The sequence below is a fragment of the Protopterus annectens genome, chromosome 12.part0 (assembly GCF_019279795.1).
Source record: "Protopterus annectens isolate FY-2018-M chromosome 12.part0, PAN1.0, whole genome shotgun sequence".
NCBI classification, from domain to species: Eukaryota; Metazoa; Chordata; order Ceratodontiformes; family Protopteridae; genus Protopterus; species Protopterus annectens.
In genome coordinates, this window is record NC_056746.1 from 853,413,932 (window position 1) to 853,435,456 (window position 21,525).

Consider the following 21,525-nt stretch of genomic DNA (forward strand, 5'->3'; position numbering starts at 1 on the left):
TGTTGAGTATGAGAACTGTTCCAAATGTAAAGGGATTAACTCCTTTCGAAACTTTGTTTGGGAGGGCATATTATACACCTCAGTGGAAACCTCTCATGTCTACAGAGCAGGAGGCTGACAGTGAGGCGATTTTTGAATAACAAACTTTTGCAGTTAAATTCTGTTTCAGATAAAGAGCAATCGAAATCGGAAGCACCAGTAGCCCCAGGCACCTGGGTCTGGGTGAAGATTGTGAAACGGAAGAATTGGAGTTCTCCGAGGTGGGAAGGTCCGTACCAGGTACTACTGTCGACACCCACTGCAGTCAAGATCGCAGAGCGAGCTTCCTGGATTCATTTGATGCACTGTAAACTGGTTAAAAACTTTGAACTGGACAAAAACTTTGTTACTGTTGCACAACAAGAACAAAATGGCCAGATACAGAGTGAGTAGAGACATTGAGCAACCTCAGAAAACTTGTATGATTGTTTTTATTGCAATATTGATCACACTGTTCTTTTTGCTGTGGCCGTTCTTTTTTCCTGCCACAAAGGTTGAACTGATTAGACGTAATGAACCAAACATAGACTGGCATCCGAACTTTAACACTTATCAGGCAATTACACGTGTGTACGCAGAGACTTTTAATGTTTCGAACTGCTGGGTCTGTACGGCCATACCAACAGCATACGGGGGTTTATTAATGACTGCTATCCCCCTAGGGGTCAATGAGACCTGGGAAAATCTGGTTTTTGACACAGTCGCTATTAAAGCACAAGATAAAGTAGCACTGTATTTGCCTGTGACATAAAAAGGAATTGTATGTTTTTATAAAAATGACTCCATCCAAGTTGGATGGAGTAAATGCAATGTTACAGTACAGTATAAATGTTATAGAAAACCAAATGATTTGAGTGGATCTTATAGTACAGATTATGACTCATTTTTGAAATCTATGCATAAAACTCTTGATCGGGTACAGCACAGTCCTGTACTTTTCAAACAGTTATCAGTGATAGATAGGAAAATTGTTTCATGCAGGGCAGTCATTTCGTAACAAAGTAATAACTAAGGTAGAAGACTGTTATTTTGTATGTGGTAAAAAGGCATATAAATGGTTACCTGAGAATTGGTCTGGCAGTTGTTTTTTGGGGTACCTGGTTCCGGCCATCCGACACACTACAGTTTTGCCTCAGGGGAGTATTCGAAATACTCAAGACGTAACCAAAAAGACTAAGAAACCTGAGAATCCAGTGGTACGAATCGAAGCAGGGTGGAAAGACCATCATAATGTGGGAACCAAACTTGTGCACATGGACTTGAGTGATGCTGTTATATCCTGGGCAGGTATATCACCCATGTATGGCGGAATTAAATCAATATGTGAGCTGCAAAAACTGTCCAAACTTCTCGAAATAATGAGTAATGCGACTTTGTCTGCCCTTGAACTGATAACTGATGAACTGTATGCCATGAGAACTGTAGTGCTTCAAAACCGAATGGCTCTTGACTTCACCCTAGCGGCGAGAGGTGGAACTTGTGCTTTAATCAAAGAAGAGTGCTGTGCGTTCATTCCTGACCATCAGCATGAGATCAACAACCATCTCGAGGTGATTCAGCAAGTGTCGGCCATGACCAAACCAGGCCTAAACCCTCTGACAGAGTTTTTTCAGAATGCCTTCCGGGGTGGGGCTCCATTTTTATGAACATATTGATTGTTATTGGGGTAGGATTACTCATAATAGGAGTTTGTATTTGTTGCAGAGTCCCCTGCATGAAGAAATTAATTAAAGAATTCAAAGATATATCCGTATCTGAGACTATGTATCAAAGTACTGAATTTCAAGAGTTGCTAGAATGCGAGACACTTTCATAAAAGTTTAAACTGAATGACTTTCTTAACTGCAAATCCTGAATGGAAGAGGTTAGGAAAAGAAGCAAGCTGTTTATCCTTTTTTGAAAATAGAATAAAAAGTATTAACAGGAGGGAGATGTTAGAAAAATATGTATTAATGTGTGTATGCTTAATGCCAAATTAATAATCAAGTGTTTTTAATATGCTTTTCATTCTATTTTTCATGCACTGTGTTATATACAAATTGAGTTTTATATGAGACTGAAAAAAGATGCTTTTTGGAAACTGCAGCATGCTTACTGAAACTTGCAAGTTGCCCTCTGACCTAGTAACTGCTAGCACAGCAATATTCTTGTTTATGCCTTGTGGAAATGTACTTGAGAAGCAGGTGTTTATCTGCTAGGTCAGAAGCATATGAATGAACAATACTCTATATTATAAATGTAATGATTCTAGACAAACAGCCTTGTCCAGAGGATGGGAACCTCTGCAGCTCCAGTAATTTAGAGATAAGGTAGACAAAGTATTATTAGAGAAATGAACTGCTAGCATTGTGCTTGATTTAGCCGTAGTATCTTGAATGTAACATAACAAGTATCTAACTGAAAGTAACCAAGGCCATGTTGTTTTCCTCAGGAAGTTTCACACAAAAATTGTTTAAATCAGCAGAAATTCATGGGAAAGATGGTCAGCAGATGAAGATGAATAGGTGGTAATCTGTTACGTCAGCATGGTAGGACAGGATTAATTTGATAACCTATAAAAATGAATGCATTTCCTGTTTCTGGTGAGACAAACTCAGTATTAGCACGTTTTTGTCTCCTTGCTGCAAGATTAAAGTGCCTTAACCTGAACCTACCGTGTTTTGATCATTTTTAAAGTATATTTTTCCTTTGACATGGACCATACGCCATTCTCTGTTTGCTTTCCTGACAGGAAATAAGGGTGTGTTACATGGTGAATCGGGAGATTCTACCAGTACTCCTTCCTTAAGTAAAGCTGCTATTATAGGTTTGATTCCTACTTCTGCATCTTTCCTTAAGGGATACTGTCTCTTTTGTGGTCTAAATGCTGATTTTGGTGTAATAGTAACTGGTCCTGCTGTATGAATTTGTCCTACATCTGATTTCCCTATTGACCAGAGAGTTTCTGGTATGCTCCGTAAGGCATTTTCTTCCTCTTTTAGTAAGAGTGCTAATCAACTGTCCTCGCTAGACTGCAAGTGTACAGCTGGGTGTGTCTGTGTTATCTAATTTAGCCTTTGCTTCTGTACTCCCTGTCCCAACAGTTCTAACTCTGTCTGTTTTTCCCACTTTGTGACTTTTTCTCCTAGGTCTGCCCATTTCACATTCTTGTCCTTAGTTAAACTAACATGTGGTAATCAATTAGATTTATAGAGTGCAAAGAATTCCTGGGGCAATGAACAGCTAACTGCACTGTTTCCTTCTGTGTCCCAGTATAGATTACGTAATACTAATCTGTTTGCATGGTTTTTGAACAGTTCTTGCTCATATTCCTTATCAGGTCCTGGTGTGCTACAATAATACAGAGTACAGTGCAACAAATGCTGTTTATCAGTGTCAAGGGAGGGCGAATTACTGATGGCTACGTTCATCAGTTCTTCGGTTACTGCCCCTGGACCAGTCGTGACCAAGTCCTTTCTGTACCAATAAAATGTTTCGCCCTCCGGTCGCACCACAAAAGTATCCATTTGTCGCTGTGCTTCCATACCCTGCATAGTCGGAACTACTGCTATGCCAAATATTTGCATAAGATCTCTGCCCAAAAGGTTTACTGGGCATTTTGCAGAAACAACAATTTTGCTTTTCTGGGTCATCCCTGAAACAGGGTCAGTTATTGCTATGTTATGGGAGAGTGGCTCCCGATACAGCTGTCCATTAGCTGCTTTCACTAATATGTAATCAAATGCTTCCGAATTTTCTGGTAGTTTGGAAGGATGTATCAGAGTCTGTGAAGCCCCTGAGTCACACAGGAATTTAACTTCCCTCCCCTCTACCAGAAGTGCAACTTCCAGTTTCGTGTCTGCTAAATAGAGCGCTAGGCTCAATAATGCTAAGTCTAAAATTTCACTTTCTTCACCATCTGCGATTTCTTGCACTTCCTCTATTTCTTCTATCACATCTTCTACTCCCTCTATCACATTTGTATTTGTCTTTTCTCAGTTACTCCCTTCTAGTGATTCTTGACTATCATATAGTCAGTCCTCACCCTCCTTATCTTCCATGGCTACCTTCTTGTTTTGCTTGCAATCCCTTGCTAAATGTCTCTTTTTTCCACATTTAAAACATTCACCCCTTTTCTTTCTCTCTTCAAACTCTACTGATCGTTTATCAGATTGTTTGTTTCCCTGGGCATTTTTCTTGCCCTTTTTCCCAGACTGCACTACATAAACTTCTGCTCCATCTTCTACAGAAAATACTTGGGCTTTCTTTTTCTTTTTACTGTTAAAATGCTTTTCGGCATGTCTAGCATATTCAAGTAGTGACTGTAATCTACTTGTACGATGGTCTACCATGTGCTTTGTAATAAAGCTGCTTATAGGCAAAATACTGCCTTTCAAAAATGCATTCTTTAGCTGCTGCTCATACGGGGAATCATGTGTTTGGTCTTCAGGTACCTGCATTCCACAATGGTTATTAAAACATTCTAATAATCTAGCATAATATCTGTCAACTGTTTCACCTTCCTGTTGGATGCATTGATTAATGCAAGTCCAGTCTGCCCTAGGCTTCCATTTCTCGGAGATTTGTTCTGTTAGACCTTTCACTCTGTTATCCAGTTCTGCTTTGCTATGTGGGAGTGGCTTGTGTTCTGCGTCACGGGGATTCCAGTTGCCACTGATCATGTGCCAATCTGGATCTACGATTTGTCTAACTACTTTTTCTACTTCTTCTCCATTTAAATGATAACTTAACCTCATGCCCTGTAAGTCTTCTAAGAATTTTCTAAAATTAACCTTTGGATGGGGAATTCCCTCTGTGGCTTTCCAGGTGTCTTCTGGTGTCCACGGTCTATATACTAGGAGAGTCGGGTCCTGCCCTTCCTGTCCTGCCTGAGGATTTGAAACTTCTATGAGTGGACATATCTCTTCTTCACTCATAGCTCGTTAATATTTTGTTTATTTGATATAACTCAGTATCTCCTCTTAAGTTACGTGTTTGAGACCTAGTCTCGATGGGATCTCTGACATACGGTCTTGGCTTCGCGGAGACAGCCGGGTATAGTGGAGGTGGACCAGCTTGTCCACTCGCTTCATATTCTGGTGCGGGAAGCGGAGGGGGCAAATGGGCTGATGCTATTACCAAATTATTGTCTTCTTTATCTAGAAACATAGCTTTTGAATTATTACTTTTTTGTTCCCTACGGTTTGCTTCCTCAATCCACCTGTGTGCCTGAGGAATGCCTAATTGACGTTGCTTTTTTGCGTGACCTTTTGCATCGGTTTTAAGCTGTTTGACAAGTTTAATAAGCGAGGATTTTTCTAATTTACCATCAAATTCATATTTATTAACCCATTTTGTATAGTACCTAACATTATCGGCACGCTGTAATTGCATATATTTTGCATCTTCAGTTAACGGTGGATCTTTGGAACTTTTTGTGCACTTATTTCCCATATTGTTCTGACTGTTAAAAAATGTTATGTAACCCTTCTTATTTTCACGTGGTACCATGATTTTTCTTTTTCACAGTTTATCTAGAATAACTGTCTTAACTATTCTGTTTCCCTGATCTATGACAAGACTGCAATCTTCCTGTCCCTGACTTGTATAAAACAAATCTCCTGACAGATGATACAAATCAAGTCCCTGATCTAAAACAGAAAAAAGGTAAATCTCAGCTTACCTGAGCCTCCGTGCTTGATCACCAGGTTCGATGGAAAACCGTTAACTTGTTCTCCAGTCGCAGATCAGAAAAGTGGCTGGCCTCTTTTGAACGACAATTCAGTTGGAGGTCTTTCAGAGCAGAAGAACTGATGTGGTCTCTTCCCCGTATGGTTTCATGCCACCTGGCCCATCTGACCTGAGGTGAAGTGAGAGTTTCCGGTCCGAAGGACCAATCTGTCAAAGGAAAAATAACTTCAAAAAGATCAACTCACGGCAGGTTCAGGTTAAGGCACATTAATCTTGCAGCAAGGAGACAAAAACGTGCTACTACAGAGTTTGTCTAACTAGAATCAGGAAGTGAAGCCATTCTTATACATTTCTTACAAGACATTGCCTACTAAGCTGACGTAATAAATCACAAGTTCTTTCAATATTATTTCATAGCAGCTGTTTGTCCATGATTTTCTGCTGGCATATCAAGTTTACAAAAAAAAAACTTCCTAAGAAAAAACAACGTGGCCTTGATGACCACCGGTCAGATACAACTTCTCACTATGCAATGTTACTATTCAAGGTACTATGGCTAATTCGAGCACAAAGCAAGTACAGATTATAGTTCATTTCTTCAAGCAGTCTTTGTTCAACTGTATCTATGTTTTCTGCAGCTGTGCATGTTCTCATAACACGAACAGAGATGATTGTTCAAGTTTAGTAACATTATAGAAAACAGTATTGTTCTATTCATTATTTTCCTGACCTAACAGATAATCACCTGCTTCTCAGTAAATTTCCAAAAGGCATAAACATGAATTTTGCTGGGCTAGCAATACTAGGTCAGAGAGCATCTTGCAGTTTCAGAATGCATACTGCAGTTTGAAAAGCATCTTGTAATTTCATACAGAATTAAGCTGTACATAAAATAGAATGAAATGTGTTAACCCTTTTAGCTTCTAATAAGCACTAAACATATACATTAATACATATTTTCTAACACTAAGGTTTCCACATTATGAAATTTAGGTAGAGGGGTTTGTGGAGGTTGGACGTTGAGTGTGTTTTTAAAGAGAATTGCGACCCCACCTCCCTTCCTGCCTACTTTATCTAGTCTTAAGATATTATAACCTGGGGGGAAGGATTTCTTCATTTTGGGTGGTAGGTTTTAGCCATGTCTCTGTAATGGTCAGTATGTCAGGAGAGTAGTAGGTTATGTATGCATGTAGGTCAGGGAGCTTGTTAAATATACTCCTGGTGTTGATGTTAAGAATCAGTAGGTCAGATGTCTGTTTGGTTGAGAGTACAGTTTTGAATGGTCCTGGGTTTGGGTGTATGTCTCCTGAGATAAGTACTTTCTTTGCAATAAATAGCATATGTTTAATTTTGAGAGCTATTTCTATGTTGGATCTAAGTGATGTTTTTCTAGTGTAGCATCTTGGCATTTTGGTTCTGTGTATGTGTAGTATTGTGCTATCATTGAACAGTGTAGAGCTGATAGCAAAATTTATTTGGGTTTTTGAAAGTGTGGAAATATACGTTGTATGGTATGTAGCATTGTCCAGTGGTGTGTTAGTATGTGAGGATGTGATGTAGGCTAGAGTTGTGAGAGCTAGCAAGAGAGATGCTAGTGTGATTTGCATATTGTATAGTAGTGGTGCATGGCTGTAAGCAGTACAGTGGTTGAAGAAGACAGGTGGGTGTGAGGGTGTGGTCAGTTGCTAATATGTGTGTTTATCAGGCAGAGAGTCAGATAGGGGGCATGGATGGAGAGAATGTTAAGAGGTAGGTGACTGGAGTAGGTAGTGATCAGGTGATGAGGGATTAAAAATAAAAGTAGGTGTAGTGGGGTGGGTGGGATATGGGAACAGGGTAGGGGAGCGGAGTATGCTGAGTGAAGTGAGGCAACCGGAGCTGGGCACCAAACCAGACTGCGCTCTTGTTTGCAAAGCAAACTTCACAGAGAGGGGAAATGACTGCAGAAGAGAAGTATTAGTGTGTTTTAAAGATGGCTCCGTTGTTATCAGGTCCTTATATAACTTCTGTCCTATGCATTCCTAGGGAGGGAGGGTAGGGACTAATTACAAGAACAGTCCTGTGGGAGTGATTGACAGGTCTCTCAGCCAGATTCTGAAGAATGGGCAAGTCAAGCAAAAACAATCAACTGACTCAAACTGCAGGTTTGTGATATGGAGAGATTACCAAGAGAATAGATGAACTGCAGTTCTTCTATTAGCAAGCTGTAAGCAGTAAAAATGTGTTTAGTCCCTTTAGTTTTATGCACAGGTCAGGCATATTTTTATTGCCCAAAGAAGCTGTAGATAGTAATTAATAAAGAGTTGAAGGGTTTTTATCTTGGAGGGGAAGAGTGAAATAGTCAAGTGTGATAAGTTGATCCTTCCAATAGGCTAAGGAGGTTTAGGATTACCTGATTTGAATGAATATTTTACAGCTATACAGTTAAGGCTCTTATATATAACACAAACAGAAAGCTACAATTCAAAGTTTAAAGGGCTGATGATGAAGCAGGAGGAAATGTAAGAAATAGGAAAAGACAGGGATTTTGGATCCAGATCCTTAAGAAGAATAATAACAGTCATGCATAATATTATATTCCTAAAGTAGAAGAAAGGAGATTTTGCTGATAGGGATGACTGCAGTTAAGGGTAAAGAGAGGGGAATGGAATTTACTAAAGAAAGCTGACAAGAGACACATGGTATTGGGAACAAATAACTAAAGAGAGAGGTAATAGAATGGGAAAAGGCCAAGAAGACATTTAGACTGCATCCTAGAGATTACCTTTCCTATCAGGGATTGACATCAGAGTATAGGCAAAAACAAAGGGATATGGGAATCCTAATTGAAAGATGTGCACTGATTGAATTTTTAATTGAATCTAGAACAGAAGCTTCTGTTAAAAAGAACTAATTAGTATGGCATACAAAATATTGCATGATAACTATAGAAAGCAATGAGAGGAGGTCAGAAAAGATTGCAAAGAGGGACTAGATAAAAAAATTAAATAAGAAAGAATGGGAGGACAAATGCATGGCTCCCAAATATGTAACAAAGTCTATAAGATTTAGGATTTTTGCCTAGAAGTGTTTGCATAGGCACTTTTATACCCCCAGCAGACTCCAAAACAATTTCCTCAAGTAGATAGGAAATGTTGGAGGTGTGATGGGGAAGAAAGAGGGACCTTGGACCATATGTTTTCAGAGAGTAATGAGTTGGTAGACTTTAAAAATTCTTTACAGAGTACTCAGTGAGGAATACTGGGCAAACAAATGAGTGTAACTAAGGAAATTATTTTTTTTAGTTGGGATAGAGAATATGAATTTCCTAGACAAAGTAAGACCTTGTTAAGTTTAATTCTGGTGGCTGACAAAAAAGTCACTACTAGAAAATGGAGAGAGATCAAAATCTAAACCAGCTATACTGGAAGTAGTGAATATTCACAGAGAGATAAAAGAACATGACGTGGGATCTTTAGAAAAGGACAGGCGTAAATTATATAGAAAAAGTGGAAATAGTGGGAACAATGCATACAGGAACATGTTTTGGAGGAATGAGATTTAAAAGAAGGAAGGAAATTAAAAAAATATCTAATGCTGGATTAATTATATTGTATAGAACAATATATGTGATGTATAATGCTTATAAATGTGAACTTGTTAATGCGGTTTGTCTAATTTTATAAAATGTAAGTTTGCCTATGTCACAAGTGATAATTCAATAAAGGTATTTTAAAAAAAAAACAAACAACAGTAAAAACACTTCAGGTAACCACCAGAAATAATCAAAAAAAACAAAAAATAACCAAAACCATACAAATTTATTCAAGTACATTCACAGTAAGCGCTTTCATCCACTCAGGACTTCTTTAGACTGCATGGTGTGACCAATTTGAAACTCACTTAAATACTTACCACTAAAACACATGATTAAGCTTCTTCTTTTTTAAAAAGGCAGTGAACTCTTTTCTAGCATTCAAACCAGGCAGATGGCAGGCATTCAGCCTCACCTGCCATTCATATTCTTTCCAGCTTAGCTCATCTTCAGCATCAAACTTAGTTTCTACATCTGTTACTTCATCTAAAACACAAAATTTGAAGTCCACTTTGCATGCATTTTCAATGTAATGTTTGCTGAGTGCATTTCTCTCATCTTTTGTACTCACTGCATACTTATGCTTATACATTCTTTTATTTAGTTCTCTTGTAGTACGCCCCACATAAAATACATTGCAAGACATACATATGATTAAATAAACAACAAACATTGATTTGCAGGTATATTTTCCTCTAATGCATACTTTTGTAGAACCTACTTTCACTTCTTTCACTTCAGTGAGCAAAAAATCACATAAATTGCATTTTAGACATTTGTACATCCCCTGAACTTTGCTTGCATTTTTGTGATAATTAAGCTTGCTTTGAAACACATTTTTGAAACTTTTTCCTCTCTTCTGAGTGAATACTGGTGTTTCACCTGTTTTGTACTAATTTCAGAATTACATTTTAAAAATTTCCAATTATGTTTAACAATATCTTTGATAGTACTTGAATCTACACTATTTGTAATCTGCATGGAAGTCTTATAATCTTTACTATCATGTGACTGAAAACTTTTTGGACCCTCTTTTCTGATCTCTTTTGATTTCATTTAAACAACTGTCAATTTCATCAACTGGATAACCTCTCATTTTAAATTTGTTACATAAGGAATCACATTCTATCTCGAATACATGATTTTCATCAGTTAACTGATGAATTATTTTTAACTGTCCCTTTACTATATTCGTCTTAGACCATTTAGGATGCATACTGTCATAATGCAAAAATGAATTATTCTGTATTTCTTTTTTATAAATAGCTGTTACCAGTTTGTCTTTTTTGTTAGTAATTTTGAAATCTAAGAAATTAATAGTTTCATGTTCAAACACTGAAGTAAATTTTAAATAAGTACATACATTGTTTAAATACTTCAAACAAATCTACTAATAGTTTCACCACCTCTCCAAATTAAAAAAGAATCATCAATAAAACGCTTGTAAAACACAATATTTTTCTTAAAAATACTGTCAAAAACATAACATTTTTCCCAACCATGCATGAAAATTTTGGCATAGATTGGGGCCATTACGGCACCCATAGCTACTCCATTCACTTGTCTAAAAAACTTTCCATTGAACTCAAAAAAATTATAATTCAAGATAATGTCCAACATTTCCATTATAAGAGCCACCATATTAACAGAAAATATCTTAGACTGCAATAATTCTAGCCTAACTACTTCTATACCTTCATCGTTGGGAATAACAGTATATAAAGAAATGACATCAAGCGTAACTAAAATATCACATTCTTCAATACTCACATTGTCTAACATAGATTTGAAATCAAAAGAATCTTTGATATAGGATGATCCCATATTAACCACTGTCTGGAGATGTCTGTCTATAAAAATTGCCATCGCTTCCGTTTCACATCCAGCTACTAGCAATTATTGGGCACATTGGAAGTATATCTATATTTTTGTGCACTTTTGGCAAACCAAAAATACTGTTAATCTTTGGAGCACCTATGTACAAAAACTTTCTAACATCATTGGTAATGCGCCCCGTCAAAAACTACTGCTCTATTTGCCCATCAATAAAAGAAAAACCTTTCCTAATTTCACTAAAGACAGTGCATTTGTAAAACAACACATCAGATAGCATTTCTTCCATTTGTTTTACATAGTCACCCCTATTTAAAATGACCAAAGCATTTCCTTTATGAGCTTTTGTCACCAAAATACTTTCATTATTCAATAATTCATATAAAGACTCTCTCTGTACCTTGTTTAAATTGTAATATGTAATATCAGTTTTTTTCAAACATTTATATTATTTCTTGCTCACACACCATCTGAAAAACCTCCAGTTCTTTTGCTAATGGAGGATTAAATAAACTCGGTCTAGAGAAACTCTTATTAACGACAGCATTGTCAGAAAACAAAAGTTTGAGATTCAGTTTTCTTACATAATCTCGTAGAGCCAAGAAATGGTGAGGTATGCAAGGCAAATTAGAACCAACTCAAGCAGAGTAGTTTGAGTGGTTTGTAAACTAAGGAATATGGAAACAGCATAGGGAACAGCTGGGATTAGTATGGCTGATGCAGTATTTTTTTAGCATTATCTGTTAATATAATTTCACCCTCTAGAGGGTGCTGAGTTTTTGGTGTTTTATTTTTTTGTGTGTTTGTTTGTTTATTTTGTGTTTTTACTGCTTGCTTTTTGTTGGATAGCCAAGTTGCCAAACTGACATTGACTGTTCTGGTTCTGACTGGGACATATTAATTTAATATATTTAAATAGGTTGTTATGAATAGTGATACAGTAGTACTTTCCAAAAGTACACAGTTCCAGTAAATTGGCTTATAGCTAGACTGTTACACATTAACAGCCTCTAAAGATATATTAGCAGTAGTAGTTTCAACTTTCAGCAAGATGTACCACTCTAAAGAAAATCCTAATAACAAAATGCAGTTAATTCATCATAATTTGCTACACAGTCATTTATTTCACATCTTTACAAGAGAAGATCCTTCCAGTATTCGGTTAACAAGGAAAGCCTTACTGTGAAGTCTGCAGTTAGGGCTTGAACACCACACACACACACACACACACACACACATACACACACACACACACACACACACACACACACACACACACACACACACACACACACACACACACACGCGCGCACACACACACACACACCAACCCAAGAGACTTCTCTCAGTTAAGCTAGTGGGAGGGATTGCAACTGGGAAATCTAGCTTTCCCCCTCCCTCATCCACACTATACACTCAAGGAGCTAAGAAAACAATCCACTGAATCATTAAACAAGTAAACTTTACCAGCAACTTAATCAGCTTGAATGTGTATAAGAATTAGAAAAAAATGTGCTAACAGTTCATTTTCAGTGGGGAAAACAAGGGTATATCTGCTAAGGGCACAGATATATGACGTTGGCCAGTAACACTAGGGTACGGGGTATCAGGTTGCCTTTTCCAGCTGTGAGCCTGCATGCAGTCATTATACAAAGATTTAGAAGCAAAGGTTTAAATATCCAAACATACATTCTATGCAGTAATGGTCAGGAGGTACTGCTTTATTTTGGTCATGACTTCAGATGGAATTATACACAGTGGTCTGCACTCACTCATGGATATTTTAAGTGAAAGTCTTGCTTTAAATGTAAGACTATAGCAGACAGGTATTTTGCACTACAGGAAGCATGTGAAATCTGCAGTTGGCGTTCAACAGCCGGAACTGGGAACCACACATACAGCCACCCAGGGGACTGTTTTCTGTTTTCACAATGGTGCCTATATCAGAAAAGGTGCTTGCAGGCAAATGTTTTGATAGTAGCATCTGTTCCTTAAGTTCACTTGTTTATGGATTCATTCATTTTCTGGTACCCATGTTACACTATTTTGGATCACTGGGGAGCTATAACATATCCTCGTTAACCAAATGATCCTGTAAAGATGTCAAATAAATGAGCATGTAGCAAATTATGATGATGAATTAACTGCATTTTGTTATTAGGATCTTCTGTAGAGGCGTAGGACCACTAATGTGTGGAACACCAATCCATTGAAGGGTATACACACACACACACACACACACACACACACACACACACACACACACACACACACACACACACACACACACACACGTGCACACACACACTCACACACAAACGCACATGCACAGTAAGCACTCACACTCATTCTCACACGCACACACACAGCACATGCACTCAAACATGCACACACATATTGAGATACTACATGCACATATTGCATGCATACTAAAAGGCAAGTTGGAGCATGCCTTTGGGATGTTAGAAGAACCAGTGACCTTGTGAAAACTTACATGGGCACAGGGATGATATGCAGACTCCTCCGAGAATGCAGCATCCCAGCTGAGGATTGTACAGGAGAAACAGCTGCTTTGCGGATGCAGTGCTAATCATTGCACTATTGTATGTCTTTCCATTTGTACAAGATAAAAATTATTTAAATGCACATACATTATTACAAACAAGAAACATGGTCATATATTTGTTGTCCTGGAATCTATTCAAACAGAATTCAATAGTTCATCTCTTTAATTTTAAGTTTTTGTTTGTGACTTCTATGCTTCAGTGAAGGTGAGCAGTGTAGTCTAAGCTTTCCTATGTAAAAAAAAATCAGACTATACATGTTCTATTATTTATGTTTATTTATATATGTAATTGTCTAAAACTGCCTGTATTTCATTGTTATTGCACTTCACACTACATGCAGGTGTATCCTTTTTCACTTGTTAGACATTCAGGGTCTGAGTAACAAATGAAATTGAAACTCAGTTTTACACCAACAATGTGTTTTGGCATAAGGAAATCAATTAGTGATCTCCTTCCTGTAAACACATAAAATGTTTGATAGCATTCTTAGGTACATTATTTCTTACTACCTCACTTCCTGATTAAGTTTAGTAGTGCTGTCCTAGCATTATAAACAATGTTCCTGATCCACTAACCTTATGTGTATCTTACTTAAGTTTCATGGAAACAGTGAATTGTTTGTAAATAGTTGAGCAGACTTCCATAAATGTTCATGCTAGTCTATACATTTCTGTAATAATATCTTGAAAGCAAAAACATTGTTACTTCAAAGATTAAAACAAAATAGCTAAGTCAGAAATCTATGAAAAGCTTTTCACATGAAAGCATTCATCCAAGTGTTTGCATAAGTAGACGCACACACACCATTAACACCAGAACACAAAGCTGGCGACCACTACCCCCTTACCCTTGCTACATCCGCTTTGAGGGTTCCAAACACCATATCTTAAAGGATTGTCACCGCATACTCCTAACTATAAATAAGCACTTCTGAGATGTATGCTCCTCAGAGGTAAACATGAATTACCACTGCCTCAACATACATTATTCGTCTACCATCTAAGCAACCCCACCCAGTCACATCAGGTCAGTGCTTTTCTAGACACTAACTCCTGAGCAAGCATGCATCATCACCAACCCACTTTTAAACTCCTCCCAACCAAATAAGGCACTGCTTCTCTTGATTTCCTCTCATGGCCAAGCACATCCCATCCGCCAAATCACTTCTCAAACCTTCCCAGTCATTCAAGCTCAATACTTTTCTTAGTCTCATCTCTTGGAAGAGGAGACACCATCTACTAATGTACTTTTCATCCCCACTCAGTTATACTAGGTCAACCCTTCTCTCAATACCAACTCCAAACCAGACATACTCCACTAAACAATGCATTTCCCAACCTCACCAGCTACAGCAGTGCATCTCGCAATCCCAGCTCTTGACGAAGTACTCACTATCAACCATCTTCCTTCTCAACATTACCCAGACACCCTAGGTCAGTGCTTCACTTGTTCCGAATCCTTGCCATGTACACAGCATCAACTAGTCCACTTCCCAGTCCATCGCCCTGTTCTCTGTTATGTCTTACCATCTAGAATATATGTTGTCCCTACTCTCTCTCTCTCTCTCTCTCCATTCTTTAGTACCTTATAGATGCATTTACAGTCATATAAGCTGTATTCCCCTACATCAAAGCCACTAGCAAAATTCCGTCTTCCATACTTACATTGTGACATTTATCTTTGTTACAGTTAATCAGATGTTTGTGCCTATAATCTTTCTGTGCACAATTACCAAGATGAAACATTTAACCTCCATCTTATTGTCATGTTCTCATTTTAAAACCAGACTAATGACATGTTTTTTTATTACAGATATGATTTTACTTTATTTTCTATTATTCTGCTTTTGTGTTATTTTCAGAACTGTTATCCCTTTTATTATCAGTTTTCTCCCCATATTGTTCCTATATTTTCTTATATCAACACTTAAAAGTTAATTTTAAGTCATCTCTGTTTATAGGGAGTTCCTTTTAGTGCTCAGCATATCTGCCACTAATGCTTCATTTTACCTCATATTCTTCCTTATTTCTTTTATCATTTCTTTTCTTTCATGGTTCTTATTTCTTGTATCATTTCTTTTTTCTTGCATCATATTTTCTTTTGCATCTGCCTGTACACCTTTTTGTATAGCATTCAGTCTTTCTTGTACCACAAGGATTTTTCTTTCTTCTTCATCTCATAAACCAAGTCAAATTTGCTCTATTGAAGATATTCTGCACATATGACCCTGAAACATTTCCATCAGGGTGACTGATTGAACTAATTATGTTAAATCTGACTTGTGTGAGCCATATGACCTTCATAGCCGCATTATAAATATTTTACAATTTATTCACTGGAAACATTTGAGATAAATCCCTACTCATGACATTGACATTAGCCAGAGTGAAATAATATAGCAATAACCCACGCCTGGGTGTGGGTAATGCTAGATTTACCTATGGTTGGTGTGGTTTGGTCATGAGGGCGAAGCCCAAGTGGCCAAACAAAGAGAACTGCGAGTAAATCCAGCATTACCCACACCCAGAAGTGGGTTATTGCTATTATACAATGACATTATTTAAGAAAAAAAAATGATTACTTTTCTTAAATAATGGCATTGTATAATGCCTCGTTGCTGCCCTTCCACAGCTGTCTGGTATTCTGCGGCAGTTCTGATGTACTGCTCATGTGTATGCTTATGCAGTACATCAGAGCTGTGGGTGGAAGCAACGGAGAAAGCAAGATCTCCGTTGCTTTTTACAAAGTGTCTCACTATGTTAAAGGAGTTTAGCATAGCGAGACAGATTTAAAAAAGCAACGGAGAATCGCAGTTGCTTTTTTTAAAGCTGTCCCTCTATGTTAAACCCATTTAACATAGCAAGACAACTTTAAAAAAAGCAATAGAGAAAGGAAGATCTCCGTTACTTTTTTTAAAGCTGTGTCGCTATGTTAAACTCCTTTAACATAGCGAGACAGTGCCTAAAAAGCAACAGAGATCTTGCGTTCTCCATTGCTGTAAAAAAAAGACTTATACTAATGAAAAAAGTCCAGGCGACCGGACCTTTTTCCATTAGTATAAGTCTGATTTACAACGTGTACGCTGACCAATCTGAGTGCACGTTTTGGAATATTAATGGGGGTTGTTGTATAATTGCCATCTAACATTCCTTAAAGGGACAGCCAGGAGATTTAGCTTTTCTCCCTCAATAAACAATTTCACTGGTATCATCCAGCCTGTTTCCCAAACTCTCATTTTACCTGTTGCTACTTCTGCTACACCTTCTACAGCACACCTCTCAGTGAGTCAGCACACCACATGATTACTGTCTACTCCTTGATTATGAATAATATGAACACATTTTTAACTAAATGCTTGTACTGAGACCAGTTATAAAACATTCTTTTGGGGAAGCTTGCTCTCTGATACTTGCAACACATTGTTCTAGCAGCTCTTGGAAGTAAAACTTAATACAGCCTATCATTTTCACAAAATATATATGTAAAACAACACATACCATGGGATTCATTGACAATTGTGTAGGCACCATGCTAAGCCTACATGGTGTAAGCATGTTAGCGAATATATATATATGCAGCTCATCATGCCTACACATATGCAAGTACCTTTTCATGACCAGTAATAGTCTTGGCAGCTATGGAAAGGTGCCTTCAAGCAGAATTACAAAATGCAAACAAATGGCTTGCATAAGGCAAAGCTTGGACACCAGCATGTGCTGTAGTCCAGAAATATTAAAGGAAAACGCTACCTTAGACCTCAAAAACATATTTTTCATTGTATATTTGTTTGCTGAACTATTTTAATGTCTCAAAAGCACTCCAAGTGCTTCTCTTACAATTTTAATTTGTTTCCCTCAAAATGGAGGATGATGGGGCCGGTAACTTGATTTTGTTTTCTTGCTTTCATTCCTTCTTCCCAGAATACATTTCAAGTCTTCTTTATATGAGTCATGCTACACATAAGGAAGTGGTGTTGTTTTCCCATGCCATTAAAATAGAATGTCAGGACTGTGAAGCACTGTCATATAAACACACCTTTTGTAACAGATCTACTTCTATGTTTCCCTGACTAAGCCTCATTTATGTGTCTGTCAGAACTTGTTCTATATTATAAATATATATTAGCTACTTCCAGCAAAAGAAAGTAGGCAAATAAAAGGCTTTTGTAAAGGGAGTCTTTTGTAGTTCTAAAAGAATTGATAGACCTTCCACCACATTGTCATGCTGAGGTGTGAAAACTCTCAAAACTAAGTCTGCCTGCTACTTCCCAATGCTTTCAGTGGGAAGTTTTTTCTCTCTCATGAATGATGCAGAATTAAAATGTGCTTTACTAGTTCCTTAATTATTTCTGTCATGTTCACCCCCCCTTTTTTTCTATTTCACGTTTATTTATACTTTGGTAACCAGGAAAGTGAACTGGTCCCAGGACTGTTTTCACCCACAACTCGGGCTACATTGGCAAAGAGAATAACAAGTAATAAATGCACTTAACAATGCAAAGAAAAAAGTATGGACATAAACACATTGACAAAGACTGCATGTGCCCACATAGCCAATGTATGACAGTGAATAAATAAAACATTAAGCAACATTTACTAGAATGTATACATTAATAATGCTTAACTCCACTGTGTTAAGTTTATTATAATGGATTGTATGTACCCATATTGCATATATATACAGAGTATGTATGTGTTTATGCTTGTGTACATGTGTGTGTGTGTGTGTGTGTGTGTGTGTGTGTGTGTGTGTGTGTGTGTGTGTGTGTGTGTGTGTGTGTGTGTGTGCGTGTGTGTGCGTGTGTGTGTGTGTGTGTATAAATTACATGTGTACAAAAACATGAGTTTGTCTATAACGGAGAATTAGATTATATGTTTATAACTAGCTGTGATTATATGTCTATAACTAGATGTGAATTCAACTCAACTTTCCTTAACATTTTGAATTCTCTTGCTCCACCCAGAAAAGTTCAGATAAAAGCAAATATCTCACTTTGGTTATCCAAAACCACCTGTACTTTTATGAAAACAAGAGATAGGGCTTGGAAAATATCAGTACAATCTAAACTTCCAACTGTCCTGCAAAAATGCAAAGAACTTAGAAATCAAACAAAAAAACTCATCAACAAAGACAAAAAAGATTTCTGCTATAATCCTCCTAAAACATTAAAATCTGATCCAAAAAATTCTGGAATGCTGTTAACCAGATACTACATACTGGCAACCCGACTTCACCAAATCCATGTCCTGACAGGTCACCTGGAGAGACTGCCTATACTTTCAAAACCTACTTTATCAAATTAATTTCCAAACTATTTAACCCCGGCCCCTCAAACAACTACACTTATAACCTCCCTGTACCCCCCTCAACCACTAACTCAGTAAACGCCTTCTCTCTCATGCCTGTCTCCACTAACTATATCAAAACTCTACTTTCTATGCTCAAACCCTGCTCTGTATCTGCAGACAATATCCCTTCATACTTTCTCCAGACTGCTGCACATTCCCTTGCTATGCCTGTATATATCTTAATCGCTCAGTCTCTGAGTCTAAAGTTCCATCTATCTGGAAACAGTTTTACACTCTTCCTATTCATAAAGGAGATAACTCCACAGAAATCTCTAATTTCAGACCTATTGCAATCCTCTCCCCTCTCTCTAAAGTCCTCAAGAAATGTATACACAAATAAGTTATGCATTATTTCATACAGGAAAAACTGCTCACTCCTACACAGCTCTGCTTCTGTCCCATTCCTAGTACAACCACAGCTCTATTATCCTTTCTCAGCACTATAAGTCTAGCCAAAGATGACCATAAACTCATGTCTTACCTATTCCTTGACCTCTCAAAGCCTTTTGACACCATCTCCCACTCTCTGATACTTAATATTTAACTTACAGAACTAAACTTCGCCCCTGATGCAGTTGCATGGTTCTCTAGCTAACTCACTGAGAGGCAGCAATCAGTGAGATGGGACTCTGCACTATCTACCCCCCTTTCAGTAAGAACTGGTGTTCCCCCAAGGATGCATTCTTGGGCCTCTAATTTTTAATATCTTCACTAACACACTTCATACCACTTGTCCTCAGTCTATCATTGTACAATACAGTGATGACTCCACAGTCATCACTATTGCTAACTCACCCTCTGAACTCCCATCAGCTACCCAAACATCCTTTAACTCCATAAAGACATGGTTGACTAATAACCAGCTCATCCTCAACCCCCCAAAAAATAACAAAATTGCTTCTCTTCCTTCCTAAATCTGCAAACCAAATCAAATCTTCCTTCTCCATAACATCCCTAAACAATACTCGTATGGAAGTCGAAACTAGCACAAAACTACTTGGCATTACCATCGATGACTAACTAAAATTTGATCTACACATTAACAAGTGTATCAAAAACACCCACCAAAAGCTAGGTCTCTTGTACAGGAATAACAAATACCTCACTGCTAAATCTATAATATCTCTTACTCATGCCTACCTCCTACCCTGCCTAACATATTGTTCCCACATACTCACAAATTTGAACTCCACCTTACTTACCAAATTGGAATCGACCTACCACAAAATAGCTAGATTTGCAACTCAACAAACATAAATCCCACCACTGTCTCTCTTTAAAATATTTGAACTGGCTTGAACTACCTCATATCCTACTGCAATCCCAACTCCAAATCATACACTCCATTCTATATCAGCCTGATTTCTGTCCTTGTCTAGCACCCCTCATCTCCCACTGTTCCCCCACCATACATCTCTGAAGCACAACCCAAGACCTATTAATGTTCACAAATCAAAATCCAAGACAGGGTGCAACTTTTATGGCTACCTCCCCTCTATTGCATGGAACAAACTCCCACTAGAAATAAGGAACCAACCCACCCCAAACAATTCAAGTTAGCCACCAAAGACTACATTAAAAACATTGAATCTGCCATTGTACGCACCCTCCCTGACCACCACCTACCTACACAGTACTCTCTAACTTAATTTCACAATACTTAGCATAAATAACTTGCATCCTATGTTTTCTATGTAACTTCCTAAGCCTTTCTCATACTCGGCCTACTGAACCTTAGATTAGCAAACTTTCTATGTAACCTCCTAAGCTATTGCTACACTCTGCTTACTGAACTTTAGATAAGCAAATTTATTTAAACTATAAAATATTACTTACTATACTTTAACTGTTTATCATCCTTTTATTTATGGTATTTGTTTTAAATTTTTGTCAACAACTGTATACAGTTTGTAACTTCTTGTATATCTCTATTGTTATGTAAATGATTTTGCAAATTTTGGTGCTTTTCTCCCCGAACCTCTGCTGAAAAAGGGCTTGAGCTCAGTCGGACACTCCCGGTCAATAAATAAATTAATTAATATATGCCTGTGTGTGTACTCCATGTCCATCAAGGAAAAACAAATCATAATGAAAATTTTGTGCAACTGTATATTTTGTATATGTATGTCTACACATACAGACGCAGATATATATATATATATATATATATATATATATATATATATATATATGTATATAGGTTGTGTGTATGAGTATATTAAAATGTACTATATGTGGAATACAGTACTGTGTTTAAATCCACACACATTAAATCATGTATGAGTGTGTGTGTGTGTGTGTGTGTGTGTGTGTGTGTGTGTGTGTGTGTGTGTGTGTGTGTGTATTTAAACACAGTTATGTACTTCTGATTTCCTTTTCTTAATGCTTTTAAAGTAAGAGCTTTAAAGTAAATTTTTTTAAAGTGAATTCAGCTGTATATTATGGGTTTGATTTTCAGATTGGGTGCCTTCTGTGTAGAGTCTACATGTCCGCA